Raw genomic sequence first — 19,472 nt, forward strand, 5'->3', positions numbered from 1 at the left:
AGTGTTTCTTACTATCTGCTGGCTAATAGTTGACAGTCAATGGTTTTTAACACTGTATGGTAAACAGAGGAGTGAGTGTAATTGTGGAAATAGCTGTGACAGCCCTGATGCCAAACAGTATAAGTGCCATCAAAAAGTAAGTTTCATTGTTTTGAGAGAGAGAAAAAAGAGACCCAAGAAAGAACTGCAGCATCCTCTGGATTGTTAAGACATTTTGTTTGTTAGTGAAATCAGTGTTCCTTGAGCCTGTCTTGTTTCACGTGAAATTTCTGGACATGAATGGTGTTGTGAAACATATACCTTCTTCAGTAATTGAACAACAGCCTTTGTGAGGACTGTGTGGGACCCACAGCCTTGAGTCCCCTATGGAGAACTGTGTCTAGGCATGCTAAAAACAGCTCCACCACATATTTACTCCGGTGTGAAGCTTGTCATAGCAATTGACACCCTTGTGAAGAGAGTAGTATCTGTGTTTCGTACCATTTATCCTGATGTCATCCCCCCACCCCCTTTCCCCCTCTAGATGTCATTTGTGTCACAAAGTGTTTACGAATTTACCTCTTGTGTACAAATTACCTCCATTATTCACAACACAATGTAACTGTTCACATTTTAACACAGACACCAGCTAATAGTAGCACACCACTGCCGTCAAAGTGAATCATTGCTGACCAACAACATATCATTTGCAATGCACACACACACTTATCTCTAAGCACTGATATGAAATTGTTCAAATCGGGTGGTTTTCTGGTGTGCATTTTCTATTTCAGATACCCCACAGAAAGAAATCTGATAGGATCATGCCTGTACGCATTGGTGGCTGCTCAACATTTCTGTGGTGTCCAAAAACACAGCCTGAAAAAGCATTTTCAAATTATTCTTGTGAATGCAGTCCAAAGTGTGGAGGTGCACCATTCTGCACAAACTACACATTGTCCACATCATCTCAGTTTGCAACAAGGATGTGAACAAAAGTTTGTAGTGCGTGCAGAGACCTTGCCGCATTCATTGTTCCACAAAGAATGTTCTCGAGGAATTATCCCCCTGGCAGATGAGATACAGAAAACCTTAATATGATATTAGTAAACTACAGGAGTGTCTGACAAAGGATCCCAGAATTAGTATCACTTTTCAAAGGTTATAATACCCAGATAGTATGAGGAACAGAAAGTTGGTTGAAACCGGAAGTAAATAGTAATGAGATACTGGGTTCAGATTGAAATATTTATCATAAGGATTGGGTAGTCGCCAATTGTGGGGTGTATTTATTGCAGTAAAGAATTTGATATCTGGCAAGGTAATCACGGTTTCTGAATGTAATTTAAACATCGAAGGTTGGTCAAAAATGGTAATTGGATACTTTTATAGACTGCCTGGGTCAGGAGCTATAGTGATAGAGCATTTCAGAGGAAACCTGCAAATTATCATTAATAATTTTCCTGATGAAGCTGTTGTAATAGGGGGTGACTTCAATTTGACAGGTATAGATTGGGAGAGTCATGTCGCCAAAACTGGTGGCAGAGACAGAGAGTTGTGTGACAGTATTCTGAATGTGTTGTCCGAAAATTACTTTGAGCAGATAACAAAAATTACTTTGAGCAGATAACTCGAGAACCAGCTTGTGAAAGTAACATCTTAAACCTCCTAGCAACAAACGGACTTGAACTTATCGAACAGTAAGTTTAGAGGAAGGTATCAGTGATCATTAGGCAGCTGTGACTATGGATTTATCAGGGAATGGTAAGAAACCTACAATAATGGTGTGGATTGAAGCAGTGAATGAAAATTTGTGCCAGTGCCAGGATTCAAATCTGAGTCTCCTGCTTCCTAGGCAGAAGCACTATCCTTTGCACTACATTGGCTCTCCAGTTACCGTAGCTGTAAAGACTACCCTAGCATGTCTCCCTCCCCGATACAAACTCCAGTTCACAATCAGACCATTGCTCTTCACCTTCTAAACTCGCTTCAGTATTGACTCTGGTTCAAATCCGGGCACCGACACAAATTTTAATTCATTGCCTCAGCCTACGTCATCATCATTGTAGATGAAGGTGAGACTCAATATGTCTCAGGAACATCACCGATATGATTAATGTTAAGAAAGATAGGAAACTATTTTTACTCACCAAGAGTGACCGCATACAAATTGCAAAGTATCTAGAAAACTGCTACATAAACAAAGAGGACTTTACCACAGATTCAAGAGAAGCCAAAACCTAGCTGACAAACAAAAGCTGAACAAAGCAAAAAATTTGTGTAAAGAGAGCAACGATAGAAGGATTTAGTGACTTTGAAAGTAAAATTTTGTCAACCGATCGGAGTAAAAACACTAAGAGGTTTTGGTCTTACGTAAAATCAGTAAGTGGTTCAAAATCCTGTGTTCATTCACTCAGTGACCATGCTGGCACCGAAACAGGAGATAACAGAGAGAAGACCGAAATATTGAATTTGGTCTTCTGAAATTGTTCCACAGCAGAAGATCGTAACACGGTCCCTCCTTTCAATTATCGTACAGATGTCAAAATGCAGGTATGGAGGTAACCGATCATGGAAACCACTACAATCACTTAGCTGTGGAGAGACTTCAGGACCAGATGAGATGTCTTAAGAGATTCTACAAATATTATGCAAAAAAACTTGCTCCACTTCTAGCAACAATTTATTGTTGATTACTAGAGCAGTGGGGGGTACCCATCAACTGGAAAAAAGCGCAGTCAGTTCCATTCTCAAAAAGGGTCGTAGGAAAGCTGCAAATAATTATAGCCCTATATCATTAATGGCATTCTGTTGTAGACTTTTGGAACATGTTTTATGCTCAAGAATTATGATGCTTTTGGGGAATGAAAATCCCCTCTCTAAAAATGAGCATGGATTCTACAAATAGAGATCTCATGAAACTCAGCTCACTCTGTTCTTCCATAAGATCCATAGGGATATAGAGAACACATCAACTTCAAGAGGGTGTTTGACACCGTCCCACATTGCCATTTAGTGAAAAAAATTTACAAGCTTAGTGAATATCGAATTAGATTTGTGACTGGAATAAAGATTCATTGCAGACAGAACTCAATATATCACTCTTTTAATGGAGCAGAATCCACAGATGTAAAGGTTATTTCCGGAGTACCCCAAGGAAGTGTGATAGTACCGTTACTGATTACAGCATATATAAATGATTTAGTAGAAAGCGTTTGAAGCACTTTAAGACTGCTCTCGAATGATGTGGTTGTCTGTAAGAAAGTAGCAGTGCCAGAAGAGAATATAAATTTGCAGAATGACCTGCACAGGATTGATGAAAGATGCAGGCTCTTTCAGTTGACCCTGAATGTAAATAAATACAACATATGCATAAATAGGAAAAGAAATCCACAACTACACTACTGATGATGAATTGCTGGAAACGTTTCTATCATAAAACATGTAGGAGTAACTATCCAGAGTAACCTTTAGTGGATTGACCACATAAAACAAATGGTAGGAAAAGCAGATGCCAGGCTGGGTTTCACCAATGTGGGACATTTACCAGGTAGGACTGGTAGAAGAGAGAGAGAAGTTCCAGTGAAGAGCGGCATGTTTTGTCACAGGATCATTTAGTCAGACTGAGAGCATTACAGAGATGCTCAACACACTCCATTGGCAGATGTTACAAGAGAGGCATTGTGCATCACGGAGAGGTTTACTACCAAAATTTCGAGTGCGCGCGTTCTGGGAAGTCGGACAACAATTACTTCCTCCCACGTACAGCTCGCGGAAAGACCACGACGAGAAAATATGTGAAATTAGAGCTAATACAAAGGCTTACCGGTAATCATTCTTCCCATGTGTCATTCGTGAGTGGAACAAAGTAGAGAGCTTCAGTTAGTCATACCAGAAGCACCCTCTGCCACTGTTAGATGGATTGTGAAGTGTGATGTGTATGTAAATGTACATTTGTGGACCAAAAAATCATCATGAATACCACACCACACTGTCTACTGCAGCTTCAGGATTGTTTGTGGTAGAAGCCCAATAATGGCTGTCTGTGAAGCCACCCACAAGGAACATGGCTTTGTACTAGTTCATGTTCCATCCATTGTAATTTGGATTCATCAAACATCCTAACATCAGTGTCCCCCACTCACAGTGCTTGGATTAAGTTTGGTTATCATGGCCTCTAATTAATCTCCTTCATTATCTGTCGGACCAATCCGTATCATAAGCTGGAGTCTGTGATGTGGTCTGTGGTACTTCTCAGCACTTTGTGCACAGCAGTGTTACCTTCAGCCTCTTCCGTGATAAGTGTCTTCGTGGGGCCAGCACCATTTTGGTGAGAAACAGAACACATACACAACAAATTCACAAGCAGTCTCTCTCTCTCTCTCTCTCTCTCTCTCTCTCTCTCTCTCTCTCTCTCTCTCTGAAGTGTTCAACCCCGAGATTGGTTTGCAGAAATATTCCATTCTGCCTTCCTCTCTGTTTCTGTGTATGTAGTGTATCCAACATCATTCATCTGCATGTCTGACATCCTTGGGCATCCAAAGGGATTCCTCCCCTCAATAGCGCCTTCCGTTATTACCCCTGTGATGTTACTGTGTCTTAAAATAAGTTCGTTTCATCTTCTTTGGATGTGCTTCCACAGAAATCTGATTTCCTGTACTCTTTTCAGCACCTCTCCATTGATCACTCTGTCTCTCTAGCTGGTCCTCTTCATCCTTTTGCAGCACCAGATCTCCAGGGCTTCTAACCGTCTTCTCTCTTGGTTTCCTACTGTCCAAGTGTCTCACCCTGTAACGACACACTCCAAACAAATTCTTTCATAACCCGTTCCCTTATTTCCAGACTAATGTTCCTGCTGGTGAATAAGTTCTTTCATAAACTGAATGCAATTTCAGCCTGTATTATTCTGCTCACTGTTACTTTCCAGCTTCTACCATCCCTTGTAATCTTGCTTCCCAAATAGGTAAATTCCTCTATTATTTCTAGCTCTTCTCTTCCACTTCTTATTCTTAAAAGGTTCGTATTCTTCTTTGTTTCTAACAGAACAGAAATGAAACAAAATTGGGCTGCAATAGTGGATCACTCTATATGCTTCCAGTATTGCTGCTGATTATGGAGGAGAACAAACATGTAAGGTCTATTGACACACGCTCCCACTCTCCCCCCAGTATGGAATCAGCTCTCTGTGTTGAGAGTAAATTATATATGTAAGTGTGAGATAGCATTGTAATTATTTGCGTAGCATGTATCTGAGGCGGGACATGGGTACCAACCCAGTATTCACTTAGTGCATGTGAGAGACGGCCTACGCCTACGTCTATACTCTGCAAACCACTGGGAAGTGCGTGGCTGAGGGTACGTGCCATTGTACCGGTTATTAGGGTTTCTTGCTGTTCCATTCACATTTGGAGTGTTGGAAGAATGCATGTTTAAATGCCTCTGTGTGTGCTGTAATTAATCAGATCTTGTCCTCAGGATTCCTATGAGAGTTATACGTAGGGTATTTTAGTATAAGCCTGCTGTAATCATTCAAATCCCATTCTCAAATCTTTGTAAATAGGCTTTCTTGAGATAGCATATGTCTGTCTTCAAGAGCTTGCCAGTTCAGTTTCTTCAGTATCTCTTTGACTCTCATGTGGGTCAAAGAAACCTTTGACCATTTGTGCTGGTCTTCATTGTATAAGTTCTATATCACCTGTTAGTCCTATATGGTAGGGGTTCTACACACTTTAGCAGTTTTGTAGAATGGGTTACATGAGTGATTTGTTAGCAATCTCCTTTGTAGACTGATTGCGTTTCCTCAATATTCTATCAATAAACTAAAGTGTATCACATGCATTACCCACAACAGAGCCAGCGTGATCATTCAATTTCGTACTCCTACAAATTGTTCCAGCTAGCTATTTTTATGAGTTTTACACTTCCAGCTGTGGCTTATTGATATTGATATTTTTTAAGTGCACAATTTTATATTTCTGAACATTTAAAGAAAGTTGCCAATCTTTGCACCACTTGGAAATCTTATCCAAATCATACTGAATATTTATACATCTTCTTTCAGACAATTCATTATAGATAACCGCATAACCTGCAAAAAGTCTGAGTTTACTATTAATACTGTCTTCAAGATCATTAATATACAACATAAATAGCAAGGGTCTTACCACACTTCCCAGGGTCACATCCGAAGTTACCTCTACAACAGACAATGACTCTCCATCTAAGATAACGAGCTGCATCCTGCCTACCAAAAAGCTCTCAATCCAGTCACGAATTCCACTTGATACCCCATATGATGGTACTTTTGACAATAAGCATAGGTGTTGTATGGAGCCAGATGCTTTTTGGAAGTCAAGAAATACTGCATCTACCAGACTGCCTTGATCCGAAGCTTCCAGTATGTTGTATGAGAAAAGTGTGAGTTGGGTTTCACATGTTGATGTTTTTGGAAGCCATGATGGCTGGCATTGAAGCAGGTATTCCGTTCAAGATAGTTCATTATGTTTGAGCTCAGAATATGTTCTATGATTTTATAACAAACAGATGTCAAGGATTGGGTGGTAATTTTTTGGATGACTTCTACTACCGTTCTGGGAACTGGTTGTGACCTGTTCTGTCTTCAAACTATTTTTTTGCCAAAGGGATGTACAGCAGATTATAGTCAGAAGAGGAAATAACTTGGCCACAAATGCAGTATAGAAATAGAACTGATAGGGGTTCCATTGGTCCTTCATGCTTTGTTTAGTTTCAAGGATTTCAGCTGTTTCTCAACACCACTGACACTTAACACTTACTTTGCCCTCCTTTTCAGTGGAACAAGGATTAAATTGGAGCATTTCTCCTGTGTTTTCCTTGTAAAGAAACATTTGAAAACTGAATTAAGTATTTCATCTTTTGCTTTGCTAATTTTCAGTGCCTGTCTCATTTGTATGTCACTGGAGCCACTAACAGTCTTTACATATGAGCAGAATTGCTTTTGAGTTTTGGGAAAGATCATTTGTTGATATTCTGTTCCAGTAATGATTGCAAGTGTCATGTGCTGATCTCTTGGCAGCCAAATGTGTTTCATTCAGCACCTCTCTATCTATAGTCCTATGCTTTTGTTTTACATTTATTATACAGTAGTCTGTTTCCTTAGAAGTTTCTTTAAGTGGCTGTGTACCATGGGGTGTTCCTCCAACTATGAATTGTTCTACTCTGTACATATCTATCCAATGCATGTCAACTGTTCTTTTAAACATGAGCCACAGTTCCTCTATATGCTACTGCCCTGTGCTGAGGGTTTCAAATATCTCATTGAAATATGACACCCTTGCTTTTCTGTCTAATGTACTGAACACATGTATCTTTATACTTGTTTTAGCTGTATTTTAGTAAACATTGTTGCCATAACCGCATCATGATCACTAATACTAGTTTCAATGTGACCATCCTCAGACAGGTTAGGTGTGTTTATGTTGCTATTAGATCCAATATATGTCCATCATGAGTGGGGTTCCAAACTGTCTGTTGTAGATAGCTTCAGAGAAGGCATTTCGTAATTTTTTACATGCCAACACTAACAAAACTGTAATTTTCCCAGTTGATTGTTGGATGATTAAAGTCTCCACCAACGATTACAGTATGATTGGGGAACTGTGCAATACACAATTAAGTGCATGGTAGAGGATTCATTGACTCACCTACAAGCTATTTCTCTGCCATTATGCTCTTAACAGTGCATGGGAAAACTAACTCTTAATCTTTCAGAGTGAGCTCTGATTTATCTTATTTTCTCCCTCTGTAGATCAGTTCCAACAAAACATTTTCTCATTCTGAGGAGAAAGCTGATGATTGAAATTTCACGAGAAGTTCCTGCCGCAGCAAAAAATGCCTTTGTTTTAAAGATTTTCATCCCAATTCATGTATCGTATTCATGACACTCTCTCCCCTATATCACAATAATACAAAATTAGCTGCCCTTCTTTTAACTTTTTCAGTGTCCTCCATTAGTCTTATCTTAAGCAGATCCCATCCGCACTGCATTGCTCCAGAAGAGTACAGAGTCCTGCCAGTAAATCAGTCTTCGGTTTGCTTTCCCCACAAAGTTAGGTACATCATCATTCCAACTTAAACAATGGAAATCATTGAGTGCAGTGGAAAGACTGTTACACATTAAAGGTTTCAGCCAAAGCCTACTTTAGCAAAGAAAACACACACACACACACACACACACACACACACACACACACACACACACGTGCCCTGGCCTTTGATGGGCTAAGACAAAACTGCGAGAGGACTGGAATGGAAAGAGCTGGTGGCGGAATGGAAAGAGCTGGTGGCTGGCTCCGCATAAAGATTGCTCCCATACAGCCTTGCCATCTGGGAACAGTGTATCTAAAGTGACAAGAACTCCCGTTCCCAAAATGCTGAAGATCTCGCCGAGGCCTTCACGGTCAGGCACTATTGCCTGGACCTAATCTGCAAACATATTTCCCATGTCATTTCCCCACACACCCTCAACCCTCCCACCAGGCCCAAGAGCCAGCTAGACAACAGCGTCCCCCAATACCACCATGGATTGGAATAACTGAACCACATGTTATGTTAGGGCTTTGATTATCTACCATCATGCCCTAAAATGAGGGACATCCTACCACAGACCCTTCCCACCCCTTCTAAAGTGGTGTTCCATTGCCCACCCAACTTCCACAACATCCTAGTCCATCAGTATGCCACTCATAATCATAACCTCTTGCCATATGGATCATGTCCCTGTGGAATGCCCAGGTGCAAGACCTGCCCGATCCACCTGCCCAGCACTTTCTAGTCCAGTCCTGTCAGTCTTATCTTATGCCATTAAGGGCTGAGCCACCTAGGAAAGCAGCCATGTTGTATACCAGCACTACTGTAACCATTGCACGGCTTTTTATATGGGTATGACTAACAACCAGCTGTCCACCATGATGAACGGCCAAGAGCAAAGCAGATCACCCTGTGACACAATGTAACATGCTTGATTTCAATGGCTACTGTGCAACCGAAGCCACCTGGGTACTTCTTTCCACCACTAGCATTTCTGAACTGTGCAAATGGGAGTTATTCTTCCAAAACATTCTCTGGTCCCGAAACTATCCCATCCTCAACTTAACAGTAACATACTGTTCCTACACTGTCCATCTAACTGTTTCCACACCCCTGTCCTATCATCCCTTACCTTTCCACATTACCTTAACCTTTTTGTGTGCCAGCCTTTGCCAGTGCACTTGTCTGTCTTTTTCCCCTTCCCAGCTCCACTCCCTTTCCGTTCTTCTCCTCATCATCTCTCCCCCCCCCCCCCCCCCCCCCCCCATATTGGAAAACCCTATTTAGTGACTCGACTTTAGTGGTGCTGTCATCAGTTCATCACCACTGTTATCACGCAGTGGATTTATTAATTACATCTTGCCATTGGTTTACTTTACAAATGACCATACTCTCTTTGAGTTTCTTGCCAGATTTTGAGGCAAAGTTTCATTGTGGAAACTATTAAAAACATCTTCCAATGAAGTTCGCACTAAATTCTGAATTTCAGTAAAACTTCACCAATTTTGGGGGTTTTGCATTCTTGTAAATTTAGCATGCTGTTTTCATTGCTTCTGTAGCCGTGTTCTGGTCTGTTTTGTGTACCATGGACAGTCAGTACCATCCCTTATAAATTTATTTGGTGTACATATCGCAATTACTGTCGATTCTGTTTCTTTGAATTTAAACCAAGGTCTGAGCTTACATAGTCAGCGAATGAGTGGAGACTGTCTTAGGGATACAGTTACCATTTTATGCCCACCACTGGTACCGAGTCTTGCCCAAACTGTCTTGCAAGCAGATTCAGTTTCTGTCTCTGAAGATTTGCAACAAACACACCACCTCCATTTGCCACTAGCCCGTCCTTTCAGTATACACTTAAATTTCCCCAAAAACTTATTGCTATCAATTTCAGGTTTCAGTCAGTTTTCTGTATCTAGTATAATGAGAGGACTGCTTTTCAGGAGTGTTTCAAATGTTGTTACAAATGCTGCAGCATTTAACTACAAGGATTTTAATATTCTTGCATGTAGAGGACATCCTTTTGGATCTTACATGTATACTTGTGGGTCTCCTACAGTTGTCATTACGTGGACTGGACAGTGTGTTGCGTAATCAAAAAAAATCTTAGTGTGCACTTCACCCACAGTCATCCACCTGGATAGCAGCATCTGATGTGTAGTGCAGCCTGGCTTGTCATGGAACATACGAAGTCTCTGGTTCAGTCCTTTCACTACACTCAGAACCAAAGGGCCACAATCGTTTCTGGGGAAAATGCTGTAAATTGTGAGTTTTGTTGAAACTCCATGCACAAGGCTGGTCTTCCCCTGTTGCTGGAATGATCAAAGTTCTGGACCCAGATTACAGGTATTGTTTGTTGCAACACACTTCACAATCTGCAGTTGGTTGCATCTTGTTCCCTCTGTGGGTGCTGGAATAGCCTCTACAAAATGTTGAATGAGGCCTCCAGGCATACACACTGAGTGCACTTGGTGTCCTTTCCTGTTCCTTGCTGCCTTTTCCCTAAGGGATACCATTGCTTGCCACTATATATTTGATCCAGTGATGCTTAATATATCCCTGCCCATTTACTTTTGCCTCCCCTTGACACAGGACAAAGCAGGTTTCCCCGTGAAATGAGTCCCACTGTCGCAGTTTCACTAAAAGACAGCACCTAAAACTAGTTGATTAGGGGGATCGGTATAACACCCTGAGTCCTCCCTGGTCCCTCTCTGTCCTGTAGAGAATGCCTAGATATACCATTGACACCCCCACTCACAGTCAGGTGGAAGAATAATGCACAGTCAAGTGGACGAGTAATGGCAAATCCCGTACTCTTTGCAGAAAGGGCAGGATCCACACAAGAGAATAGTACTGGATGTATCTTTGGTATCACAGGTATGTGACTCTCCGAAGATCTTTCAGCACACTGATTCACACCAGCTGCTAATCATTTGATAGTATCCAGGACAATTTCCAGCTACTTACGAACATCAACCAACTCATTATGTGTTCGAGAACAGTATTCACTGTGGGGATGCACGGGGGGGGGGGGGGCTGGTGCAGTGTATCAGTTGAGCTAAAAATTACTAATTCCCTATAAGAATTGAACCAAGTACAGAAAGCAATATTTCTGTTAAGGCACCAGAAAAAAGGTACCTAGTTTTCTAAAGCTTTTTGAGGTTCATTAGTCTTTAAGAAATTGAAAATAGCGTTAATTTACTGTAAATGTAGATAATGAGTATTACTCTAGAAGGAAAAACTACACGTAACACAATATGTTAGTTACAGTAACTAAATCACAGATGCTGATTTGCTACGAATTAGATTGTGCCCAGGATAATAGCAACTTTCAAAAATTCTAAAAAATGTATGTTTATTTGAATTCATATACACTAAAATTCGAGTTGATGTATTCTGTGTGAGTAACTGTGAATCACAAATGCTGTTTTTGCTATGAAATCCACTGCACTCATACTGGTAACTTAGGAAACTTTTCAAAAATGTAGTTTTGTAAGCATCTGAAAATTCTTAAAGGTAACCTATTTCTCACACAATTATACAATGAAATTAATTAATGATTGTTCTGAACAAGGATAGTTTACTGTTCTCAAAAATGTAAAACAGCACAAATAAGTTTAAGCCTACAATTGATGACAACAGTACGGCTTTATTGCACCACTCATAAATGTTCAAAATTTCGCAATATATATCAACACAAATGAGTATTGATACAATCAGTGGTGGATTATGTAGAAGCGACACGAATAGTGAAATACGTGAATCTAGACCTACACATCGGTACATGGGTCTGGCACATGCAGTCTCACACAAAGGAAAATTCTGGAGTCAGCTTTTACATATAAATAAATATGCAAATTGCGCAGATTTTTCACTTAGCTGGTTCTGTGGCAACTTCTGCACTGGGATCAGTTACTCTCTGTCAAAATCATGAAAATGTGCAGCATCAATGAAGCACGTCTTCTGCCTGAATCAGCTAACAGTGCAAATACTACATGCAGGCTGGCTGGCACATTGCAATAACAATCATGTGAAGAGGATAGATTGCTGCGCAAAAAATTGAGGTGGTGTTGGATGGTATACAGGGACACTGAAAAAAGCCTGCTATATATTGTTTCAATTATCGGACAAAGTCTTAGTCCTTCATCAGATGTACACAAAACAAAAAAAAAAACACACACACACACTTGTGGCTGCTGTCCTCTCTCGGCACTATGGCCTATCTGCAGTAATGCCTTAGCACTTGGAGAACAGATTTTTCAGTTTGCCTTTGTGCCACTCAGTGCCTCATCTATGTGGTGAGTAATAGTCTGTCCATTTCATTGATTGGTGACTCCATGGCGTGTTGTGTGCACCACGACCAAATAGTGGATAGAACTGGAAGGAAAATCAGCATTGGTCGTATTTTGTTGTTTTATTGTAAGCAAAATCGATTTTCGGTGACTTAGTGACAATCCTCAGTGCTGTAATATACAATTAAAATTGGTAGGCACTGGTATCAAGCTATAACCACAATCTTAGAGCGATCACATAAACTGGGTCATTTAGTGACCGTCCTCAGTGCTGTAATATACAATTAAAATTGGTAAGCATCGGTATCAAGCTATAACCATATAAACTGCTCAGTTTATATGATCACTCTAAGCTTGTGGTTATAGCTTGATACCAATGCCTACCAATTTTAATTGTATATTACAGCACTGAGGATAGTCACTAAGTGACCGAAAATCGATTTTGCTGACAATAAAACAACAAAATACAGCCAATGCTGATTTTCCTTTCAATTCTGTCCATTTCAGTGAACCATCTTCAGTTGAAAGTTTGTGCAAGTACAATGGATACCAATTAAGAGAAAGTAGAAATGCTGCCCGTTTATGGAGAAAATATGAAGCAGAACAGTGGTTACAATAATGTATTCTTATCTGCAGTACAGGTAGGAGTAGTATAGTGCTGTAGTACTTTTAAACAGTGTGTTGTGTCCAGTAAGGGCAGTCCTGGACTAGAAATTTCATAATTATTATGTTTTTGTATTTTGGGTCAAAGGTTTGCCCACTGCTACTCGAGCAGGGAAACTCTGCAGAGAGCGATATCCTAACAAATACACACCTTTTTTGTCTTCTTGTGACACTGTTGATCGTGACCCGTCCGTTGGATCGGCGCATTAAGCCTGGCGGGCCCCTCGGTGCAATTAAGAGTCGAGTAGGCTTTGTATCATCACTGGGTTTAACCCACACTGTTCCCCACAGATACGCACTTGACACTTCATCAATGGTTGGAGGAAGGTAACAGCAGGCCACCTCCACTAGGACCTCACTTGGAATTCCTCACAGGATTCCTACATCTGCTCCTCGACACTCGTTTCCTGAACATGGGTCTCTTATGTTGCGTTATGTATATTAACATTAATCCAGTGCTTGCTTACCTCTGGGAGCTCAGCTGAAGAGGTGTCTTGTAGAGAATATACTCTTGGAATGTACTTCGTAGGGTTGCCTGTGAGAAAAATATGGGATTTCTATGTTAACACCACACTGTTTGACTCTCCTTGTTAACTGTAATGGCAAAATCAAGCCTAAGTGGATGGTTGGTATTTGTGTAGTAAATAAGTTTTCACCTTTTCCTGTAAGTACTGAAGATTCTGTGAAATTAGGTGACTGTGTTTTTACTTTGAGCTATGTGCCATGTCAAAGCTTTGGTGGACGTAAATTTTATAAGATTACAATTACTGACCATATTTTCAACTGAATTGGTGGCATTCCAGGAAGATCTTCAGGCGAAATTGACTGCATAATCAGTGTCCACTACTGAATGTATAGATTTATATTCAGTAACTGGACCTGGTTATCATACCCTGAATTTGGCTGTTTAAGACATACACAGCATCATTTTAGGTGGAAGAGTGGCTCTTTCACAGTACCATTCAGGACTTCGATAATTTTTGGCAAAATCTGCATAAATTTGGTTGATTGGTTCTGGAAACATTCAACATTTTTACAAAATTACTCTAAAAGTTTCACAACAGATGGTGCCCAGCAGACGATAAGTCATGAGGACATTCTGAAGCTGGCTGCAATACAGCCTGTCAAAATATTACAGCATTTGGATGATGGCACCCTGCTGAATACATGTCATTTCAATGAGGAGGATTTCTGGTCAACAGAGTACTGGATTACCAACAAAAAAATCAAATACTGGTAAGTCAGAAGCGGTTCTAAAGACAAACAGGAAAACTGGAACGCGAGTAAACTACTACAAACAGCAGTCGGAGCCAAGACTGACACAAAGCCAGTACTAACCCCAGCTGCAAAATTTTGCATGCCAAATATCTCTGTAGATGACAGAGATTGAAAGAATTATGATAAGCTGGATAAAAATTATTGTGATTGTTAAGGATGACAAAAATTTAATTATAAGGGGCATTGGAATTCAATAGACAAAAAAGAAGAAAGAAAAATAATAAGAGAATATGGACTGAGGGAAAGGAAGCTGCCTGATAGAAAATTGCATGCAGCATAATTTATTCATTGTTAACCTCCATCTAAGAATTGTGAAAAACAGTGTATTCGTGGAAAAAGCCTAGGAACAGTGGAAGGATTCACATTGATTTTGTAATGGTGAGCCAGAGATTCTGAGACCTTATTTTAAACTGTGACATTCCCGTTGTTCATGAACAGCAAATTAAAACGGAAGAAAATGCAGAGAGAATTAGGCAAAAGAGACCATAAATCACCAAAGCTATTCTGGGTAGTACTGCAGTTTCCAGGGCACATCTGAACTTCTTTTGTTGTGGTGACGGTATTACTCTCTTTGACTTCAAAAAATGACAGAACAACTTAATGGAGCAAAATCAATAAGAAGAGACTAACCTAATATATAATTAACAAACTGAAAATAAAATTGTACGAATTGACAGTGAAATTCTACGATTAGGTGTAAAGTTAACGATCATTGTGTACAATGAGTGTCTAATTACAGCAAGGAGGTATGGACTTAGAAATTGTTTGAAATGTCTGAGGCTTATTTAGCAAGCAGTGAAGAACTGCATGATGGGAGCTGATGGTAAATGTCTGAACGGGAACCTAATGGAAAGTGAGTATATGACATAAGAAATCAAATGAGAGTAAAATGTTTTCGATGGTGCTGAGCCACAGTCTTCCAACATTTTTTGAAAGAATAAAGTGCCATTTGACTGTGTATTACTGTATTCATCTTATGTGCTATCTATATTTGGGCTTTTATGCCATTATTGAGTACAATGCTAAAAGTTCTTAGACCATTAACACATCATAACATATTTTACAGACTATAAGATGTTATGGACTATAATATGTACCTTAATTCTTAAGCAATTTTTAAACAAATTACATTTTTATTATTAGATTGCAAAGCCAGACTGAAAAAGAAGTTATTTGTTTATAGAACTGAACTGATCTTTAAAATCCCTGAAAATCTTCATTTTCTAGTTTTGGCCATTTTGCATTCAGTCCTCTATTTGCAAATTTAGTCTTCCTTATTTTTTTCAGTTCTTCTTTACTAGCTCACCAACTGTGAATGTTTTATTTCTGTTGGTGGAAGGTCGAAATGCCTCTCCATATTCTTCTGCATATGCTATTACTTCCAATTTATAGCCCGCATCATGTGAATACCTTTTATTTTTTTCCGTTACAAAACTAGCTACTATCAAAAATATTGTACTGTCATAGGGTAGACAGTGTTGTTCTCGGTTTGTGATGGATTGGCAGAAGGGTAACATTGTTAGTAAGCATTTGAATGCCCACAACTTACATTTGTTGCAGTGATGCACTGCTGCTTCCAGTTAAGTCCAGTGTTGCCAGATAGAGATAGATGGGCACAGCATTGAATATATGGCCATATTTAAGACTGGCAGGAATTTTAAATCAAACACTGGACATTTTTATATTAATTTTGAGTATAAGATGCACATGAATTTTGGAGGGTATTTTTTGAAAGAAAGTGCATCTAATAGTCCATAAAAAACTATATCTGTTAAGGTAGTCCAAAGCAGGTAAACAAAACTAACACATGCCTTGCAGATGTAACAGTCATTGGTCTAAGAACTTGTAGCATTGCACTCGATAATGGCATAAAAGTCAAACTCTAGATATTACAGAAGATAAATACAGTAATACACAGTCAAATTGTGGTTTATTCTGTCTTTAAAAAATGTATGCATGTAGGTTGGTTTGGGTTATAAAGGGACCAACCTACATGGTCATCAATCCATTTTTCCTCAAGCAAACAAGTCTCAAAGTAAAACAATTACCAAAAGGAGTTGGGGAAAGTAAAAGCCCATAAAACCAATGGGGAGCCATGCCAAAAGACAAAACAAAAGAAACAAACCAAAGGGAAAAATGTACACTAAAAGGAAAAGTAAAGGAAGGTATTAAAATCATATACTAGGTGGTGTGGGGTGGCTGATGACAAGAATAAAAAAGGAGCCACTCACTCTGCAACATACTAAAATCGCCAGCTTGAAAGACAAGGTGAGATGAACACACAGGGAAAAGACGAACACCAAGGCAAGCAAAATGCAAAGAAAGAGTGACGAAGAGGTAAAATGGAGGAAGGGTGGAGGCCTGGGAGAGAAGGCCAGATGCCCAACCTTAGATTGTGCGATAAAAACCCTCGTCACAAATAAAACGTAGAACTAAACCAGCCATGTGAATCTTTGTTGCCCAACACTGTAGGTAGGATGCTGGGAAGGTTAAAAGTCCGCCACAGAGCGACTAAAATTGGGCAGTCCAATCAGATGTGGACAGCAGTCATGTGGGAGCCACAGCGACACCGAGGTGGGTTCTTGCAACAGAGAAGGTGAGCATGTGTTAGCCAAGTATGGCCGATGCAGAGCCAGCAGAGGACAACAGAGTACCTGTGAATGGATGACTGCCACACATTTGTTGTCTCCTTGATAACATGGAGTTTATCAGGTGTACCAAGGGCGTGCCATTCAGTATCACAGGTCGTGAAAACCTTATGGTGGAAGACTGATCAGAGATCAGTCTCTGGCAGGCTGATCTCCAGAGTTGGTTTACTGGTAGCCTGTTTGGCCAGTCTGTCAGCAAGTTCATTGCCCAGTATCCTGACATGTCCTGGGGTCCAAACAAAGGTTGCTAAATGTCCACTGTGACCGAGGGCATATACAGACTCCTGGATACTCATTACCAAAGTTCACATCAGCATTTCAGATGTGCCCATTGTGCTGTATGCCATGGGACCAATGATATTTCACAAATATTCTTATGATCATGGATTGATCCTTAAAGTGTTTGGTAATTGGGTAGTGCATTGTGGTGAATTCAAGATGCTCTAAATGAACAAACAGATGCACCCGATAGGTTCCTGTATCATTTGCAGGTGAGAGTTGGTGGCAGATTTGACAGGAAAGATGCAGCCAGTCATGGTTTTTTGATATACCTCATAGTCTGTCATTAACGTGTTGCTGCCCAGTCATCTTTTAGCACACTTTGAATGTTGTCCCTATCCTCATTCTATTATCAGGGCTCCTCTACAATTGCCGAGTGATGGTACACCCTTAGGACACTGATTTGTGTACCATTTCGAGCAATGGGGCTTGCTTTGTGTGCCCGTAGTGTGGCTGCGAATAAATGCACAGACACCATATATTGAACCTATACTGTGCATCCACAGCAAGAATGTGGTACCTTACGTTGCAATCATGTGACATGCCAAACTGTTTGTTTGCAGTGGCAAACAGAGTGCTATCTCTCAGGTACGTGTTCTCGATGTTGTTTGCAGTATTCAGTAATATCGTACAAACCTTGCACATTTTATATTAAAAGTGGAGTGACAAATTTTCCACACTTATATCACTATGTGCTTTTCGCAGCTCAGTTAGTGAAACATAGGCATTAGCTTGATCCCATGTCCAGTGATCAGCTTCAGGATCTCATGAAGTTTCAATGGAATAAATATAGCATATCTTTATAAGTGAATGTAGCCCCGCTTTCAGTTATGAAAGTTACATATGGTGATTTTTCCTCGTATATTAACCCTTGAATGGTCACATCAGTTTTTGTAACATCAGTGGCCGTGTGGATACTCTGTCAACCAATCATCACATTCTTCAGAGGCACAAAAAATACTGCCTTAATATCCTTAGTGTTGGGAAAAAAAACTTTATTTTGCTTTTTACATACATAAACATATATTTTAATGTTTGACTTTATTGCTTCTTAATAGATTGTTTTAAAAACTAATAAAAGTATCCTACTCTTTTATTAGCAACAAATTTCTAAGACACATAACAGTCTCACCTTACACTTGGCCTACCAGTACACTTATTTCGCAGTGCATATTATACCTACAGCACTTATTGAATCGTATTGAGGTTATATATTAGATAAATTGTTATGTATAGACAGATTTTAGTCATCCATTTCCTCCACCGCATTGACAGTGTTATGTGAACACTTTTCACGGATGATGGTGAAATGCTTTTTGCACACAAACATCTTACACTGACAGCAACGAATTGTGGAACAACATTCTTATTTCTGCCACGCACACTGCAGCAAGTCGTCTTTTTGTGTGGAGGCTCTTCTAGTTCCCAATGTTCTTCCAGTTTATAAGGTGTCAAAAATATCTTGAGGCCATTTGGAAGCAGAGGAATGTGGGAACTTGCAACTAAATGAGATTTCATAAGTTTTTGAGACAGCTGTTTCAAAATATCCTCCTTGGTTTTCTTGGGTTTTCTGCACTGGACTGAAACAAAATTTGGGCATTGATGCCAACAATATTTAGTGTAAAGCAAACCATACTGCCATTGTCCACCTTCTAGTTCCATGAACCACAGAGTATTTACAACATATCTGGTCAACTATCCCAACCCTCCCTTTGTCATGTAACCCATGTTAATGTGTGGTTTATTGGTTCCTTCAACAATTGTACATAGTGCTAAGCAGAATAACACTCTTTTGGGGCACATGTGACACCATTGTGATATCTTTCTGTATGCAAACAGAGAAGACCCAATTTTCGTGGATTTCAGCACTAGGAATTCTGGAGGGATTTCCACTCACCCCCCACCCACCCCCAATGCAAGTGATGTGTTTCTGCAAAAGTGAGATTGCCAATGGGTAGCTAGTATAACAATTACCAATTCCTAGGGCAACAGCACTGCTTCCTGTCAGATCACTGAAGTTAAGTGCTGTTAAGCTTGTCTAGCACTTTGATGGGTGACTGTCCAGGTCTGCTGAGCTCTATTGGCAAATGGGATGCACTCGGCCCTTGCGAGGCCAATTGAATTACTTGACTGAAAAGTAGTGACTCTGGTCACGAAAACTGATGATGACCTGGAGAGCAGTGTGCTGACCACATCCAGTGATGCCTCTGGAATGAGAATGACATGGCAGTCGTTTGATACCATTGGGTCTTTCTTCAGACTGGAG

The 19,472-nt window shown here is 40.1% G+C and overlaps 1 protein-coding gene across 1 annotated transcript in view; it reads left to right on the top strand.

Moving 5' to 3' along the window:
* The window catches only part of LOC124717045, a 127,525-nt gene that overhangs the window by 105,428 nt on the left and 2,625 nt on the right, over window positions 1–19,472 (top strand). The gene's annotated exons all lie outside the window — the stretch shown is intronic.

Source organism: Schistocerca piceifrons, chromosome 9 (genome assembly GCF_021461385.2).
Source record: "Schistocerca piceifrons isolate TAMUIC-IGC-003096 chromosome 9, iqSchPice1.1, whole genome shotgun sequence".
Lineage (NCBI taxonomy): Eukaryota > Metazoa > Arthropoda > Insecta > Orthoptera > Acrididae > Schistocerca > Schistocerca piceifrons.